At 37.3% G+C, this 18,307-nt stretch overlaps 1 protein-coding gene across 16 annotated transcripts in view; it reads right to left on the reverse strand.

The window, feature by feature from the left end:
* The window catches only part of MYO9A (myosin IXA), a 273,318-nt gene that overhangs the window by 234,288 nt on the left and 20,723 nt on the right, over positions 1 to 18,307 (reverse strand). For 6 of the 16 annotated variants that reach the window (XM_087428628.1, XM_087428637.1, XM_087428638.1 and 3 more), the window contains exon 2: positions 18,100 to 18,214. The exons of 2 other annotated variants lie outside the window; for them this stretch is intronic. The gene's annotated coding sequence lies outside the window, so the exon portion shown is untranslated. Of the gene's footprint in view, positions 1 to 1,351; positions 1,490 to 16,312; positions 16,556 to 18,099; positions 18,215 to 18,307 lie in introns of all 16 variants that reach the window. 8 more of the 16 variants (XM_087428629.1, XM_087428632.1, XM_087428630.1 and 5 more) reach the window with 8 other exon arrangements.

Below are 18,307 nucleotides of genomic sequence, written 5' to 3' on the forward strand. Positions count from 1 at the left end.
AGCTACTCCTTACAGTGAAGCAGGTTGTGCCCCGCACTACTCCAGGAGACACACTGCATAATTACAGTCTGATCTCTAAAAAATACAATATGGCAGCCCTAGAACTAAACAGAGAAATATCTTTTTCAACAGAGGAGCCCTACCTAGCCTGGCCCGTGGTTTCCAACAATGAGCCCAATTCCAATGACACCTCCCGATTACCTCAAAGAAGCCAAAACTTCAGTTGCTTTACCTGCAGGCTCCCAGCCATAGCCCCATTCATTGCTTTACGTTCTATTCCATGAGACACAAAAATGTTTATCTTTTTTGAGTCCCATTTATGTCAATTTGGTTTTCTCTTTTCGTTACTTTATCAATCATTGCTTTGTGTTTGGAAAAAAGGGGCTGCCTCAAAATAGCACTCACAAATCTATCTTGACAGCAAGCCATGAGCGTTTATCACAATCATCTGGAAAACGTTTTAAAAATGTACATTTCTAGGCCCAATAATGGTTCTGAGGTTGGGAACTCTAGGCAATTCCGTTGTTGCTGGTCTAGAGAATAGTATTTGGGAATCAGTGGTCTATATTTCCACTCTCCACTCCCTTACCACTCTTCCCACACAGCAAGCTACTGCCAATGTTCTTTGAAAATGTCACCAATTACCATAAAGCTGCCAAATCCAAAGGCCTCTTCTCTCAGTCTTCATCTTAACACACCACACTATAGCATATGACTAAGGTGGCCATCTTCTCATTCTTGAAACTGCCCTCACATGACAATTATTTTTCTTACAATCTTCCTGATAAGCTCACTCTTTATTTGATTCACTCTTACAGCTTTTTCCACTACCTCACTTTAAAAATTTTCTCCCAGTTTCTGGTCTCAACCCAGTGCTCTTTTCTCTGGATGATTTTACCTAGTCCTCTATCTGTAATTCATACCATCACCCATTATCTACGGATGCCTCTGCACTACAATGGCAGAACTGAGTAGTTGTGACAGAGCATATGGTCCACAAACACAAAAATGTTTACTAGGCAGCCCTTAAAAGAAAAAGTTGGCCGACCTCTATTCTAGCAAAACCACTAAAAAATAGAAAAAAAGTGTAACTTCCCAACTAGCAGAGTAAAAAAATGGAATGATAAAAAATAATCAATTCAAAAGAAGGCAAGAAATGGGAGGGGGGTGGTTAGAACAGATGTAACAAATGGAAAGCAAACTAAATATACCAGTAACTGTATTAAGTGCAAATGTTCCAGTTAAAAGACAAAGATTGGGGCCAGCCCAGTGGCATGGTGGTTAAGTTCACACGTTCTGCTTCGGCAGCCCAGGGTTCGCCAGTTCAGATCCTGGGCATGGACCTACTCACCGCTCATCAAGCCATGCTGAGGCAGCGTCCCACATAGAAGAGCTACAACTTTACAACTATAATACACAACTATGTATTGGGGCTTTGGGGAAAAAAAGAGGAAGACTGGCAACAGATGTTAGCACAGGGCCAATATTCCTAAAAAAAAAAGACAAAGATTGTCAGACCAGATTTTTAAAATCCAACTATACACTGTTTTCTTCTTTTTTTTTTTTTTTTAAATTCATTATATATATATATATTTTTTAATTTTTTGTTTATTGCAGTAACATTGGTTTATAACATTGTAAAAATTTCAGGTGTACATCATTGTACTTCTATTTCTGCATGGACCACATCATGTTCACCACCAAAATACTAATTACAACCCATCACCACACACATGCACCGAATTATCCCTTTCACCCTCCTCCCTCCCCCCCTCCCCTCTGGCAACCACCAATCCAATCTCTGTCCCTATGTATCCGTCCATTGTTGTCACTACACTGTTTTCAATAGACACACATCTATAATATAAGGGTACAGAATCTGAAAGTTAAAAAAAAGAAGATATACCATGTAAATTCTAACCAAAATAAAGTTGGTATAATCAAAATAATATCAAGCAAAATAGAAAAAGAAAGTTGAGTTAAATGTCTCTTAGGACCCTTTTAGCTCTTACATACTACGATTCTAGGTTTAGGTCTGAGACAAAGGTCTCTGGGTATCACTGGTGACCTTGAAAAGTAGGAAACAAAAAGGACTGTAAGAAGTTAAGGAGGAAGTGATAGTTTGGCAAGTAGGTAGACTAGGGTGTTAATCAAATCTGCTATAAAGAAAAGAAGAAGTGTGAGTGAAATTTTTATTAGTTAGGGGGCTTGGGAGCACATCTTTATAGTTATAAATAGAATCAAGCAGAGAAGTAAAAAAATGAAGGTCGAATTGATGAGCCAAAGTTATTTGGTAAACAAGACTAAATGAGATTTAGGTCATAGGTGGACAGGTACCTCTCTCAGAAAGAAAAAAAGACACTACTTCTCTTTCTGAAAGATTAAAAAAAAAAGATGAGTTGAGAAACAGCTTTACAGTAAGATGTGACAAGAGTGCGTGTTAGCTGCTCTTCATCACCAGATAAGATATAGGAGCCCACTTTTACCTATAGTAGGCCAATGCCAAGTAAAAGCCAAACTGGGTGCTGAAAGAAGAAACATTTTGTAGTATTTCAATTAAAGAAAAAGTAATGGAAGAAATGAGTAATCTTATGACACACTATAGCATAGGTACACGGACAGCTATCCAATTTAGTCTGCCCTACTACCTGCTTTGGTAGGTAATCTACACCTTCTTCTGGTGAAAGTACTGTGTTTTCCTTTGCAGAATTACTTCTCCTCTCTTCTCATCTGACACAGTTTGAATGGACTGACCTCATCCCCCAGTCACGGAGGAAGCTTGTATTAGTTGTGACCCCGGCCAGTCAATCAGTTTATTCCATTCCCCCTAGCAACAGTAGCTGCTCACTGAGATTTTATGCCAGAACACTGTTGCAACTATTAGGAAAGAAGCATCTTTTTTTCTACTAGGGTTGCTAATCTAGAAAGATGTAAACCTAGAGTTATTGGCAGCCATCTTCCCTGAATGCATAGGAGAAGCCTCTCTGCAGTAAAAGAAAATGAACTAACACACACAGCAACGCCTTATCAATAATATTTGGGCCACTGAACTCAACCACTAAACTTCCTTGTTAAGTGTGCCAATCAATTCTCTTTTATTCCCTGAGTCACTCTGAGTTGGGTTTCTGTTCTCTGCAATCAAAAGAACCCACTACAATAGGTAGCACTTCAGTGCAATTCCCCCTTGAAAACATGGGTATCCCTTGTTATCCAAATTCCTGATATCCAAAAACCTCACAATCTAATTTCAGGAACCAAATATATTTGAATAAACTTTTAGATTCTTCCTTCACTATCATGTTATTTCCCATCCAAACTTGGGGAACCAAATAGATTCCAATAAGGCAGTACCCCCTAACATCCAAATTCACTATCCAAACTGAACAATTAAACAGATTTGGATAGTGAAGGATATTTACAATGCCAGCCTTGCATAAATATGGAAAGGAATGTATAATATAATGTCAAATAAAAAAACATAAAATATAAAATTGTATATAAAGGTATACATATACTAAAAATGGATAAAAATATTAGGCTTAGGGGAAATCTTCAAAATTTCCTTTTACAGTTTTCATCAAAAATAAGTTCAACATACATTGCCTCATTTGAGTTGAACAGCAATTCTCTGAGACAGGGAACAAACTGTTACCTTTCAAATCAGAAAATTAAGGCTTGAAAAGCAAAAAAATCTATGAAAATTTACTTTATGATAAAGATGGCATTTCAAATCAGCAGAGAAAAAGGAGATTACTCAATGATGATGTAGAGATAAATGACTGACTGTGAGAATAAAACTATGCATATAAAGAATTAAGCACATTACTGGCACTTATATAGCAATCAGACATTCCTGTATCTTTTATGAAGAAAATTATTTAATACTTTTTATTCCCTATCCCAAAGTAGTTATTTCAAAAGTATATGCTAACAGAGGGAAACAATGTGGTGAGACAGTTGCTGTGGTCAGTAGGGTGTGGTTCAGAATAGGCCAGCTTATGATGTTATTCACTGGACTGAGTTAGAAGGGACTAATTATAGAGGAAAACTGTGGTGAAGACAGAAAACAGAGTCAGGGAATACAGAGTTTTGTTTAAATTAGAATTTCAGTTAAAAGGATAAAAAATAACCAAAGATTTTCAATGCAGTTTTGTGTCTGTGTGCTAATAAAATTTAACTTCCAAAAAATCTAGACTGTTGTTTCTACTTTTTTATCAAGTTCTCAAGGTTATTTTCCAAGAAGAAAAAAAAAGTATCCTTTCTCATTATACTTGCTTTATCATAGGGATCTATTGATGAATGTAAGCAAGCAAGATCATTAATTATCATTCAGTGACAAGAGGAGTGGAAGAACAGAATCAGGCAAATGTACGTCTAAAAAATAAAAATCTAGCTTCACTGCAAAAAAAAAAAAAAAAAACCCTCAAAGCAAAGGCCTCACCAGTACATATTAAAAAGAGAACATTCTACTGTCAAGGCAGGGTCCCCCTCGAGAAAACAATACTGATTTGTGTACAGCTGTAAATTTCATGGGAAGAGAGCTACATTTGAATTTATTTTAGAAAAATAACTCTGGGAAAGTGGTGTTCCCAAGTTAATATTCATGTTTCTTCATTTTTTGGTACTTACAATTAAAATGTTCTACAGGCACCGGCCCAGTGGCATAGTGGGCCCAGGGTTTGCAAGTTCGGATCCTGGGCGCGGACTATGCACCACTTATCAAGTCATGCTGTGGCAGGCATCCCACATATAAAGTAGAGGAAGATGGGCACAGATGTTAGCCCAGGGCCAATCTTCCTCAGCAAAAAGAGGGGGATTGGCAACAGATGTTAGCTCAGGGCTAATCTTCCTCACCAAAAAGCAAAAAAATGCTCTACAAATAAATATAGTTACTACCACACTAATGTATAATCACATTTATAAACATATATGTACCTTACTTAGATATGTAAATATCTGTATTTTCCAACTTTGCAAACTATGTATTTTGTAATGATTTTTTTTCCCAAAAGTCCCCAAATACTTTTTCAGATTATTTCCTCCTCTTCCTGGGCATACAACCAGACTATATTTCCCAACCTTTCTTACAGTTAGTTACGTGTGGTCATGTGACCAAGTCCCAGGCCAGTGGTATGTGGGCAAGGGTGATATACATCCCCTTCAGGCTGAGCCAATAAAAGCCCCTAAAAAAAGAGTCAGCCTTTCCTTTTCAGCGGGAAGAATGGAGAGAATCCAGGGAAAAGCTCTAAGGTCTGAAGGGATACAGAGCCACTAGATGGAAGGACCCTGGGTCCCAAATGACCACAAAGAGAAGAGCACCCACCAACACCCCAACCCCTATCCACCTACATTTGACTGTGATGTAAATAAGAAATAAACTTGTGGGCCGGCTCCGTGGCTTGGCGGTTGAGTGTGCGCGCTCTGATGCTGGCGGCCCGGGTTCGGATCCCGGGCACGCCCCGAGGCACCACTTCTCCGTCCAACGCGAGGCCGAGTCCCACGTACAGCAACTAGAAGGATGTGAACCTATGACATGCAACTATCTACTGGGGCTTTGGGGGGAAAAAAAATGAATAAATAAAATCTTTAAAAAAAAAAAAAGAAATAAACTTGTATTGTGTAGGGGCCGGCCCCGTGGCTTAGCGGTTAAGTGCGCGCGCTCCGCCGCTGGCAGCCCGGGTTCGATCCCGGGTGCACACCAAGGCACCGCTTCTCCGGCCATGCTGAGGCCGCGTCCCACATACAGCAACTAGAAGGATGTGCAGCTATGACATACAACTATCTAAACTACCTACTGGGGATTTGGGGGGGGGAATAAATAAATAAATAAATACTTGTATTGTGTAGAGCCACTGATATTTAAGGTTTGTCTAGTTACAGGAGTTAGCCTACCCTAACTAATAAAATTTTTCCACTACAAAATTTTTCCAACTCCTCCCCTGTAAGGAAATTCTTCTTATATTCAATCCATCAATAAGTACTATTGGCCTATCTTTAAAATATATTGTGAATCTAGCCATTTTTTACCAGAATCATCTCTATCACTTAGTTTAAGCCCACTATCATTCTCTCCTCTGAATTAGTGAAAGAGTGTGATAATCTTGCTTCTATCGTTATTCCACTATAGTCTGTTTTACATACAACAGGCAGAGTCGTCCTTTTTAAAGGTAAATCAGATCATGCCGCTCTTCTTTCAAATCCTTCAATGGCTCTCCATAAAACAATTAAATAAAACTGAAACCTCGCACTGTGGCCTAACTTCATCTTTCCCTCACTCCACCCCACTCCAGCCTCACTGGTCTTTTTTCTGTGTTTAAACTTATTCCTGTTTCAGAACCTTGACACTTCCTTGCTGCTCCCTCCACCTGGACCTTCTTTCTTATCACTGAGGTCTCTGCTCAAATGCCAACTCCTCAGAGAGGCTTTTCTTTACCACCCTATTTAAAATAACCCTCTATCCCCACTCTATTCTTCTTATCTTGATTTATTTTTAATCAGAGAACTTGATACACTACCTAGAATTATATTAGTATTTGTTTTCTTGTTTATTGTCTGACTTCCCCACTGAACAGTAAAAGACTTTGTCTTTTCCACCACAAGTATCCACAGCTCAAAAATATATCTGTTGAAGGAATAAACAAATTCACATACACATTAATTTATGTATTTTAGCAATCGTTTTTATTGCTTAAAGTAGTCATTTTATTAAACTTCACTATACCTTTTTTCCTACTAACTTACTCATCTATTTTCAATGTATATTCCACTTTATTTGACTTCCTGTAAGAGCTATTTTCAACAATAATTTGACAATGTCTAGCTTTAAAGGTGAGCAAGTAATCAAAGTCCTTTCCTAAGGAGGTAATCAATGTTGCTGATACAGTAAGCATGCCTCACAACATATATGGAAGAGTAGCTGTTAAGAAAAGAGGATATCCAGATAGCCAATAAAGATATGAAAAACAACATCTGTGGTAGATTAGACTATTGTTCAAAAATATTGACCACCTACCCTCATGTCCATTGGAGAAGTATACCTGCCCATCCCTTAAATCTGGGCTAAACCACATGACTTAGTGTGGAGAGTGGGAGGTCAGCAGACATGACACAACCAAGGTCTTGAAATATGCTTGGCCAGCTACGGATGCCTTCTTGTGCTTGTGCTACCACCATGAGAACATGCCTCATCTAGCCTACTAATGCCAGAAGGAAGATGAGATACACAGAGCAAAGCTAACCCAGCTGACCCATAAAATCATGACCGAGAAATAAATACCTATTGTTATATACCACTGGTGATCTTCAGTTTGTTTGTTAAGCAGTAACAGTTGACTAATAAAATATCATTAGTCATCAGAGAAATGCAAATCAAAATTACAATGGGATACTACCAAACCTCCACCAAAATGACTTATATCCACGAAAAGATATGTACAAGAATGTTCACTGCAGCTTCATTCATAAAACAATAGCCAAAAAAATGAAAACAATCAAAACATCCATCAACAAAATTAATAAATGGAATACAATACAGCATTAAAAAAGACCAAACTGCTGATACACACAACATGAATCTCACAGACATAGAGTTGAGTGAAAAAAGCCAGATACAAAAAGATACATACTAAACTATCCCATTTATATAAAGTTCACAAACAGACAAAATAAATCGACGGTTATAAACTTCAGAAGCATGGTTACCTTTAGGGGAGGGGGAGTTATGGAGGCAGGGCACAAAAGGAAGCCTTATGTAGATAAGCAGGTATATACATATAATTTTTAAACTGGGAACACTGCAGACTTGTGCACTTTACTGTACCTCATATCTCAATAAAGAAAGAAAGGAAAAACTTTAGCATAACTAATGAGATTGGTTATTTGAAGTTAAAATGGTATTCAATCAAATAAATGTCTATTATCTAACATTGCTATTACTGTATAAGTTAAGAATGTCTCAAAATTACACCTTACTATAATCACTAAATATCTGGGGGAAGTATAAAAATTAGCATCTAATTTAAATACCAGTCCAAAGATTTACTTTTAAAATATTACATTATTTTAACAGTTTCAAAACAACCTGACTTTTTGCCATTCTACTGAGACACCATGTAGAGACCAGACTATAACCAAAACTTGACTCAACTTAAAATCTCTCCTTCTACAAGATATATTTCCATTGTGTGTAAAATGAGATTTTTTTCTTCATACACCAATATAATATGGATGGAGTACTTATGAAGCTTCTGTGCTTTTATCAATTTAGGTAATAAAATTCCAGAGCTTTGAAATATTTACTCATTCTAATAAAAATCTTTTAAGGCTACAAAAAAATTTTTGCATTGTTTTACTCAGCAAATTTTCTACTCCATAGAAACCCCCTCAAGTTTAATTATATACAACGCATAGTTATTCATAATTATAATACAATGCATAGTTTGACAGACTAAGAATCCTACAATTCTTCAGAATTCTTTTTGGTTTTTTTGGGGTTTTTTTATGAGGAAGATGGGCCCTGAGCTAACATCTGTTGCCAATCCTCCTCTGTTTGCTTGAGGAAGTTTGTCGCTGAGCTAACATCCATGCCAATCTTCCTCTATTTTATATGTGGGACACCACCGCAGCATGGCTTGATGAGCAGTACATAGGTCCGCGCCTGGGATCCGAACCCTCGAACCCCGGGCTGCCTAAGCGGAGCACACAAACTTAACCACTACACCACCAGGCCGGCCCCTAGAATTCTTAATGAAAATACAAAAATTCTATTTGTAATTGGAAAAGAAAAGAAAATTATAAATGATTTTCTCTTCTAGGTTATGTATTCTGAGGTTTCCTTTTACTAGCTAGTTCAATGATATTTGCCTACAAGACGATCAAATTACCCTTCCACAGTGCTCGTGGAAAGAAAACTCTACTTCACACAGCTTTCTTCCCTAGGCTCCCAATCTCTACATAAATGTATTAAGTGAACGTGCATTTAGTGACTCCTATGAGCTCAGGAATATGCTACATCTCAGCAGTACTTCACTTCTCTGAAATTCTGTAACATCTTTATTTCCTTCACGGCTTTAAGAAAAATATCTCCTCTTTATTGAGTATATATAGTTAGATACTGTACTGTATGCCTTATATGTATTACTTCATTTAATGAGAAATGTGTGCTATTATCCTCATTTACAGATGAAGAAACCAGTTCCAGAGAGGTTATGTGACATTCACAAGATAATATAACTAGTATGTGGATGATTTGGGATTAGAAACCAGGTCCCAACTGCCTAACCAATACACTACACTTAGCACAAATAAGAAACATGATAATTAATAATAACAGCAACGAACACTCATAGAGCAAAAGCATATTCTATGCTTAAATCATTTAATCCTTGTAACAATACTAATAAAATGTGTACTATTATTATCCCCATTTTACAGAACAGGAAATTGAAGCACATAAAGGTTGCCATTTATCCAAGGTTACAGGCCAGTAAAGAGTAAATGGCAGAGCCAAGATTTGCACCTCAGTGGTCAAGCCCTAGAATTTGAGTTCTTAACTGCTATGCTACTTTTGCCTTTCATAAACTGCCTTATATTATAGTTAATAAGGTACATGTCATATTTCCTCTATGAAATCATAAGCTCTTAGAGAGCAGAGATCAAGTCTTTTGACCCCACTACACCTCAGCATCACATTTTCTCTAACATAGGGACTGGTAAATAAGGGGATACTGGGAGACGCTCTCAGGTCCTAAGGAAGGCTTCTTTGCAATAGTGATGTTTGAGTTGAGCCTTGCCACTGCACTCCAAAATTGTATATCTAATCACTTAGTGCATATTTGGTAGTATCCCCTACTAATCTATAGGTTTATGGGGGCAGGGTTTTTCTTATTTCAAAAAATGTTTGTTGAATAAATACATGAAACTCTTTTACAAAGGGTCATACCTCACAATCCCCACTATCAATGGAACCAAAATATAAAAGGGATTCAAAAGCAATTACATAATTTGTGGTAAACTACTTATCAGGCTGTTGAAATAGACAGGAGAGTAGGGGAAGATAGGATAGACAACAAAAACATACATTACTTACACCCAGCAGTAAATATGGGAGCAAAGCAAAACAAAACGGAGAGACGATTTATTTTTCTTAATTCACATATTTATAAATTTTTATTCCTTCAGTTTCTTTCAAGATACCCTCTTCCGTTTGAGCACCTCTTCCTTCGACTTTCACTAAGAAACAGAGACCAGGGGAGTTCATTTATGGGTTGACCCATTTATGAGCTCCACAAATGTCTGTATATTTTGGCAATCTTGTTGACAAGACAGATACACTCAATGACTATAAAATGCATAGCAAAATGCTGAGACTCAGCACCACTTTCCACATTCCTAAGCTTGTGAAACAAGAATTCAGCACTTAATTAGGAGCTTAGCCTAGGAATATCTTTCAACTCTACTACTTTGTCTATGGAACAAATACTTCCATAATATGACATCTTTCAGGTACTTAGTGGTTTTTCAGATGTGCATACTCCTAATGACTTGAATAGTTTCACAAGTATACTTTAAACTGAAATTTGAATCCTCCATATAATGATTCTGAGGGGCTTTCAGAGTCATGTGAGCAGTAAATCCTTTTAACAGACCATCTCCTCTTCTCCTCTTTGGGAGCAGTCCCACAAACTCTTTAGTCTTTGTCCCTACTACATTTTTTATCTGTCTTACTTTTCTACTCTTTTAACAATGACTCTAATGTTCTTTTTATTAACTATTGTTCCTCGATTCCTTCATTCTAGACAACTTAAGTCATGTTCCAAAACCCTTCAACAATTAAGCATTCTGAGCTCAAAAAAATACCAAGGAAACAAATGAACAAAGTAATTTTGGATAGCCATAAGTTCTTTTTCTGTAAAACACCACAGAGAGTAAATATTTTAGGCTTGTGGGTCACATAAAGCCTGTCACATATTCAAGTTTTTTGTGTGTCTTGTTTTACTCTTCTAAATGTTTCAAAATGTAAAAGCCATTTTTAGCTTTCAGACAATACAAAAATAGGCCACCTGCAAGATTTGGCCTGTGGGCAGTAGTTTGTCTATCATTATACTAAAGGGCTTAGGTATGCTATTTTAGTTATCAGTAGCACTCAGGGAAGCCTCTGGGAAGTGAAGAGAAGCCTATAGGACATAAAGGAACCAACCATGCTAACATATGGGACAAATACTCCAGGCTAACATGAATAGGTAGTGTAAAATGTCTAAATCAGAAACAAACTTGGCATGGCTGAGCAACAGAAAGGAGGCTGGCGTGGCTGAAGAAAGTATACAAAGAGCAAAATGGTGAGAGATGAGGTCAGAGGTAGGACGCAGTTGGATTGTGTAGTACCTTGCAGTATGTGATTTTACTCTAAATGTAAAAGAAAGCCTCTGGGTATTGTTTTGTTTTGTTTTTTTATATAAAGGGAATGATATAACCTGATTTATGTTTTTAAAAGATTACTCCAATTGCTTGAAAGAGAATAGATTAGAAGAGGGAAGGAGGAAGAAGCAGAGGCAGGGAGACTAGTTAGGAGGTTGTTGTAGCAGTCCAGGCAAAAGATAATGGTTGTGGGATAGAGCCATAACAGTGAACACAGAAAGAAGTAGACAGATTGGATATGTATTCTGGACTCACTGATGGATTAGATGTGAGAACAAACGTAACACCTAGGTTTATCTGACTGAAAGCAACTTGGTAAATAGTGGTTCTATTTACTGAAATGGGGAAGAGGAAGAAGAACGAGTTTGTTTATGTTCATTTGTTGGTGTTGTTTTTGTTGTTGTTTAGAAGGGAGGGGGAAATATGGTTTAGCATGCCTTTGGCCATATTAAGTCTAAAATGCCTATGGGATATCCAAGTGGAAATATTATGTAAGCAACTTGATCTACAAGTCTGGAAAACAAATGAGGAAAGGGCCAGAGATAATACACATCTGGTAATCATCAGCTTATGGATGGTATTTTAAGCCATCAGACTAGATGGACTCACATACAAAGAAACTGCAGATAGAGAAAAGGAACTATGACCAAGCCCTGTGGGTTGCCAATGTTTAGCAGACCAGCAGAGAAAGAAGGGAAGTCAAAAACAGAGCAGCTGACGACTTTAAAACACATGACAGTAACAGCAGTCATAGTAATAATGGTTAACCCTTAGAATACTTATTATGTGCCAAACTACTCATTTGAGTCATTAAATCTTAGAACAACTTTGTGGAGGTAAGCACTATTATCACCATTTCCAAATGAAGAAACTGAAGAACAAAGGATAAACAGCCTGCTCTAGATGACACATCTAAGCAGAGGAAAACCAAAAGGCAAATGAAGGGTCAGGAAAGAGAAGTATTTCAAGAAGCAGAAAATGAAGCCAAATAAGAATAGAGAAATGACCTATGTATTTGAAACCATAGAAATAATCTATGATCATTTCTGTGTTTATTATTGCAGCTGGTTAAGTCTGGACATGTATTTGTCCCCCCTCAATTTCCTCATGGGGTTAGTCTGAGAGATAAGTTAACATATAAAAAGAATTTAAAACAATATCTGGCACACAGTAAAAGCAGCATATAAGTGTTGGCAAGTATCATCATCATCATTATTGAATATTCCATTACCTATGTATGAGCAGACATCTTATCTTTTCTATTATAAATCATTCATGGTTAGTAATCTATTTTTACAGTATCATCCTCTAATAATATGAATATTTAAGACATTGTGGAGATACAGTAAATCATCTGTTCCCAGAAGTTAAAGTCAAGCCACTGCTAACTACTCTTCAAGTGTGACCTTCCATTAAATTAGTATTTACCTCTAAAGATCATAAGACCTATACCAAGATCAACAACTTGAAACATTTGCCTTAGATACTTAAAAATCATTTTAGTGGCTCCTATAACTAGGATAAGCCAGTAAGTACCTATCTCGACCAACTATCACCACAATTATCAGGGTCCATGGAACATCAAAAAATCATAACCAAGTAATGCATTGGGGAACAGTCCCTGCTCTAGTAAATCTATTCCATAGAGCCAACACATCACTTCTATTCACATCTCAAGAGAATCTAAATTAAAATATCAATGACAGTCTCATAAGAACTGAAAGAAGAAATTTAGATTAGCAAGAGCCACACTATACCTGAAACAAACAAATACATAAACTATAGCTGGAATTAGCTGTTTAGCAATGGTTCATCATGGCAATGATTTTATAGCAAAAGCCCTCGGGGAGTTAAAAGAAAAAAACAGCACTGATATACAGTAATCTTTCTCTATTTGGACAACTTTTACAGATGGAATTGAGGTATCTACTAACAGGAAGCAACTAACAGGAAATGCCAACAATGACAAGTAATACGTAAACTTGGTATCACAGTCAGCTGAAATTAAAAGACTCTACACAAAATTCTGAAAAAAAAAGTAGCTAAAGAAAAGTAGCTGTGTGACCTGGGACAAGTTATTTAACTTACAATACTATTCATTGGCATTTAACCATGGTCTAGCACAGGGGTCAGCAAACTTTTTCTGTAAAGGGCCAGAGAGTAAATATGTCAGGCTTTGTAGGTCACATGGTCTCTTTCCCATCTATTGTACTCAACTCTGCCCTTGTAGTGAGAAAACAGCCATAAACAAAAACTTATCCTCATATCACCCGCCTTTTACTCATAAAAGGTGAAATCCAGAAAAAAATTAACTGATGGAAAGTTAGATTTGACTGGGCATTCCTGTGTGATAATAATAAAAAATGAATCATGCTCCCTATAGTTTATATCATTGAAATGAAAAAAAATCATGCCAGCAAATTTGTTAATGCTATTACGGAATTGATGGAATACCACATTTTCAATCTGCACAGATGAAGAAACTAATAAAATTTTTAACTAAACTAATAATGCCATGCTAATGGTTCCCTTTCCAGTTAGAATATAGGTCACAAGAGTGAGTCATTCTCACTATAAAAAATATAAAAATAAAAGCTGGATGAACTACAAAATCAATTTGTTAAACCCATAAGACAGCTGAGAACACAAAGAAGTCTAAAGAGACTCAAATCCAGAGAGGGACAAGCCTTTTCTAGGTAAAGAGACAAGTGACTACTTTCAACTCTACAGCCGTGGTGAACAAAGGGGCGAACAACCCTATCGACTGATATAATGGACTGAAATCCAGAGGAGCCCCAGAAGTAGAGCTAATCAACACAACCTAAAAATTCTTCCCCATGGAGCTCTCACAGATTATGCAGCAACGTGCATAAATCTAGGAGTAGACTAGGAAGGCAGAGTGGGATCTTCTGGTGAATGGAAAGCCAAGTGCAGGGCTATAAAGAGATCTCTAGAATCTAGCTGTACTTAAATCCCAAGCTCTGTTGTAGGGTGGAGACTGAATCCATCCTCAAAACATTGGAAACCAAAATTAACAATAGCTGTAACCCAGTCCAGATACAATTCAATTCTATGTCAGAGTGAAGACATTAGCCCCTGACCCTTCTGGTCTGTCGGAGGACTTAGCATGTCTTCTTCCAGGAGGAATGAAGTTATAAACCTCATTCTCACTGTTCTTTTTATATATAATGTTCACATACAATAAAAATTAGAGGATGTTCAAAAATTATGAAAATGTGACCCATAGACAAGAGAAAAAAGTCAAAACAAATCCACACAAGACTCAAATGCGGGAATTAGCAAAGACTTTAAAATAAATCTTATAAAGATATGTTTGGAAAAATATGGATTTAATTTATTTTGGCAGAGAAATTGAAACTCGAAAAAAAGAGCCAAATGGAAATTCTCAAACTAAAAAATACAATATCTGAAATGAAAAGGTTGCTGAATAGGCTTAACAACAGACAAGACACAGAAAAGATCACTGAATTCAAGAGATCAACAGAACTTACCCAAACTAAAGCATAGACAAAAAAGAATTAAACAAACAAAAAGGTTCAGGATTAGAGAGTCAGAGACCTGTGAGGCAATATCAAATAGTCTGGAAAGAGATGAAAAAGAGAATGGGACAGAAGAAATATTTGAAAAGAAAATGCCAGAATTTTTCCAAAATTGATGTAAAACTATACCCACAGACCCAAAAAACTCAACAAATCACAAACAAAATACATAAACAGAAAATTACACCTAGGTACATGTAGTAAAACTAGTAAAATAAAAAATAAAGAGAAAAATCTTAAAAGTATCCAAAGAAAAAGGACATATGACATTCAGGGTAACAAGAATGACAGCTGACTTTTTATCAAAAACAATAGAAGCTAGACAACAACAGATATTATGTTTTAACTGCCAAAAGAAAAACAACCGCCAACCTAGATTTCTAAATCTTACAAAAATATCCTTTAAACATGAAGGTTAAACTAAAGATATTTTCAGACAAGCAAAAGCTGAGAGAACTCATCACCAGCAGGCATACAGGAAATACTAAAGGAATTTCTTCTGACTAAAAGAGAATAATCTCAAATGGAAGTATGGATCTGCAGGAAAGAATGAAGAGTACTAGAAAATGTTGGGAACAAGATGGGTATGTCCACTCTCACCACTTCTAGTCAGAACTGTACTAGAGATAACAGCCAGTGCCAGGAAGCACTAAAGGCATAAAGAGTGGGAAGGAAGAATTAAAACTATCTTTATTCTCAGATAACATGATATTATACACAGAGGATCCAAAGGAATAGTCAAACTACTAAAACTAATAATTTAATTTATCATGTTCAAATAACACAAGTACAATATACACAAATCAAGTAAATTCTAAATACTAACAAGACTTAACTGGAAAAATGAAATTTAAAAAACAATACCATTTATAATAGAATCAAAAATAGCCAACACTGGGGCCAGCCCCGTGGCTTAGCGGTTAAGTACACGCGCTCCGCTACTGGCAGCCTGGGTTCGGATCCCGGCGCGCACCGATGCACTGCTTCTCCGGCCATGCTGAGGCCACATCCCACATACAGCAACTAGAGGGATGTGCAACTATGACATACAACTATCTACTGGGGCTTTAGGAAAAAAAAAAAGGAGGAGGATTGGCAATAGATGTTAGCTCAGAGCCAGTCTTCCTCAGCAAAAAGAGGAGGATTAGCATGGACGTTAGCTCAGGGCTGATCTTCCTCACACACACACACACACACACACACACACACACACACACAAAATAGCAAACACTTAGCAATAAAGTTAGCAAAAATATGTGAAATACTTCTAACCTAAATACTATGAAATTTTGCTGAAAGAAACTGAAGACAATCTTAAAATACAGAGAGATATATACCATGTTCAAGAATACAAAGACTCGGGCCGGCCCAGTGGCACAAGCGGTTAAGTGTGTGCGCTCTGCTGCGGCAGCCCGGGGTTCGCCGGTTCGGATCCTGGGCACGCACTGACGCACCGCTTGTCAAGCCATGCTGTGGCAGCATCCCATATAAAGTGGAGGAAGATGGGCATGGATGTTAGCCCAGGGCCGGTCTTCCTCAGCAAAAAGAGGAGGATTGGCAGATGTTCGCTCAGGGCCGATCTTCCTCACGAAAAAAAAAAAAAAAAGAATACGAAGACTCAATATTATTAAGATGCAAACTTTCCCCAAATTGATCTATAGATTCAACACAATCCCAATCAAAATCCTAGCAAGTTATTTTGTGAATATATACTGATTATAAAGTTTATATGGAAAGGCAAAAGACCCAGAAGAGCCAACATAATATTGAAGAAGAAAAACAAAGTTGGAGAAGCAGACAACAACAGGCCTTCAAGATTTATTATAAAGCTACAGTAATCAATACCGTTGGTACTGCCAAAAGAATAGACAAACAGATCAATGGAACAGAAAACACAGCCCAGAAACAGACCCACAAAAATACAGTCAAGAGGTCACCGACAAAGGAGCAAAGGCAATTCAATGCAGAAAGGACAGTCTTTTCAACAAATGATGCTGGAACAACAAGACATCTACATGCAAAGAAAACACTTTTATATAGATATAAACCTTACATCTTTCACAAAAATTAACTCAAAATGGATCACAGACTTAAATGTAAAACAAAAACTCCTAGAAGATAGCATAGGGGAAAAATCTAGATAACCTTGGGTTTGGTAATGACTTTTTAAATACAACACCAAAAGTAAAAGCCATAAAAAGATAATAATTGATAAATTGGACTTCATTAAAATCAAATTCTGCTCTGCAAAAAACACTCAAGAGAATGAAACAACAAGCCACAGACTGGGAGAAAATTTTTACAAAAGAAATATCTGATAAAGGACTGGTATTCAAAACATACAAAGAACTCTTAAAATTGAAGGGGGCCAGCCCAGTGATGCAGTGGTTAAGATCGCATGCTCTGCTTCAGCAGCCCGAGATTAGCAGGTTCCAATCCCAGGTGTGGACATACGCACCACTCATCAAGCCGTGCTGTGGCGGTATCCCACACGCAGAATAGAGGAAGATGGGCACAGATGTTAGCTCAGGGATAATCTTCCTCAGCAAAAAGAGGAGGGCTGGCAAGGGATGTTGGTGCAGGGACAATCTTCCTCACACACACAAAAAAAACTTAACAATAAAAAAACAAACAACCCAGGCCAGACCCGGTGACCTAATGGTTAAGTTTGGCGCACTCTGCTTTGGCGGCCGGGGTTCAGTTCCCAGCACGGACCTACACTACTTGTTTGTCAGTGGCCATGCTGTGGCAGCGGCCCACATACAAAAAGAGGAAGATTGGCAACAGATGTTAGCTCAGGGGAAATCTTCCTCAGCAAAAACAAAACAATTAAAATGGGAAAAAGATCTGGCTGCCTCACCAAAGACATACCGATGGCAAATAAGCATATGAAAAGATGCTTAACATCGTATGTCATTAGAAAATTTAAAATTAAAACAATGAGATAGTACAACACACCTAACACCTAACAGAATGGCAAAAACCCAAAACAATGTAAACACCAAATGCCGGTGAGGACGTAGAGCAACAGGAATTCCCATTCATTGTTGGTAGGAATGCAAAACAGTACAGCCGCTTTTGGAAGACAGTTTGGCAGTTTCTTACATACTAAACATACTCTTACCATACAATCCAGCGATCATACTCCTTGATATTTACCCAAATGAGTTGAAAACTTACGTCCACACAAAAATCTGCACACTGATGTTCATAGCAGCTTTAATCATAACTGTCAAAACCTGGAAGAAACCAAGATGTTCTTCAAAAGGTGAATGGATAAACAAACTACGGTATCATACAATCTAATAGTCAGTGATAAAGAAAAATAAGCT

The sequence above is a fragment of the Ceratotherium simum genome, chromosome 3, assembly GCF_057802395.1.
Source record: "Ceratotherium simum simum isolate JZ-2026a chromosome 3, ASM5780239v1, whole genome shotgun sequence".
Taxonomy (NCBI): domain Eukaryota; kingdom Metazoa; phylum Chordata; class Mammalia; order Perissodactyla; family Rhinocerotidae; genus Ceratotherium; species Ceratotherium simum.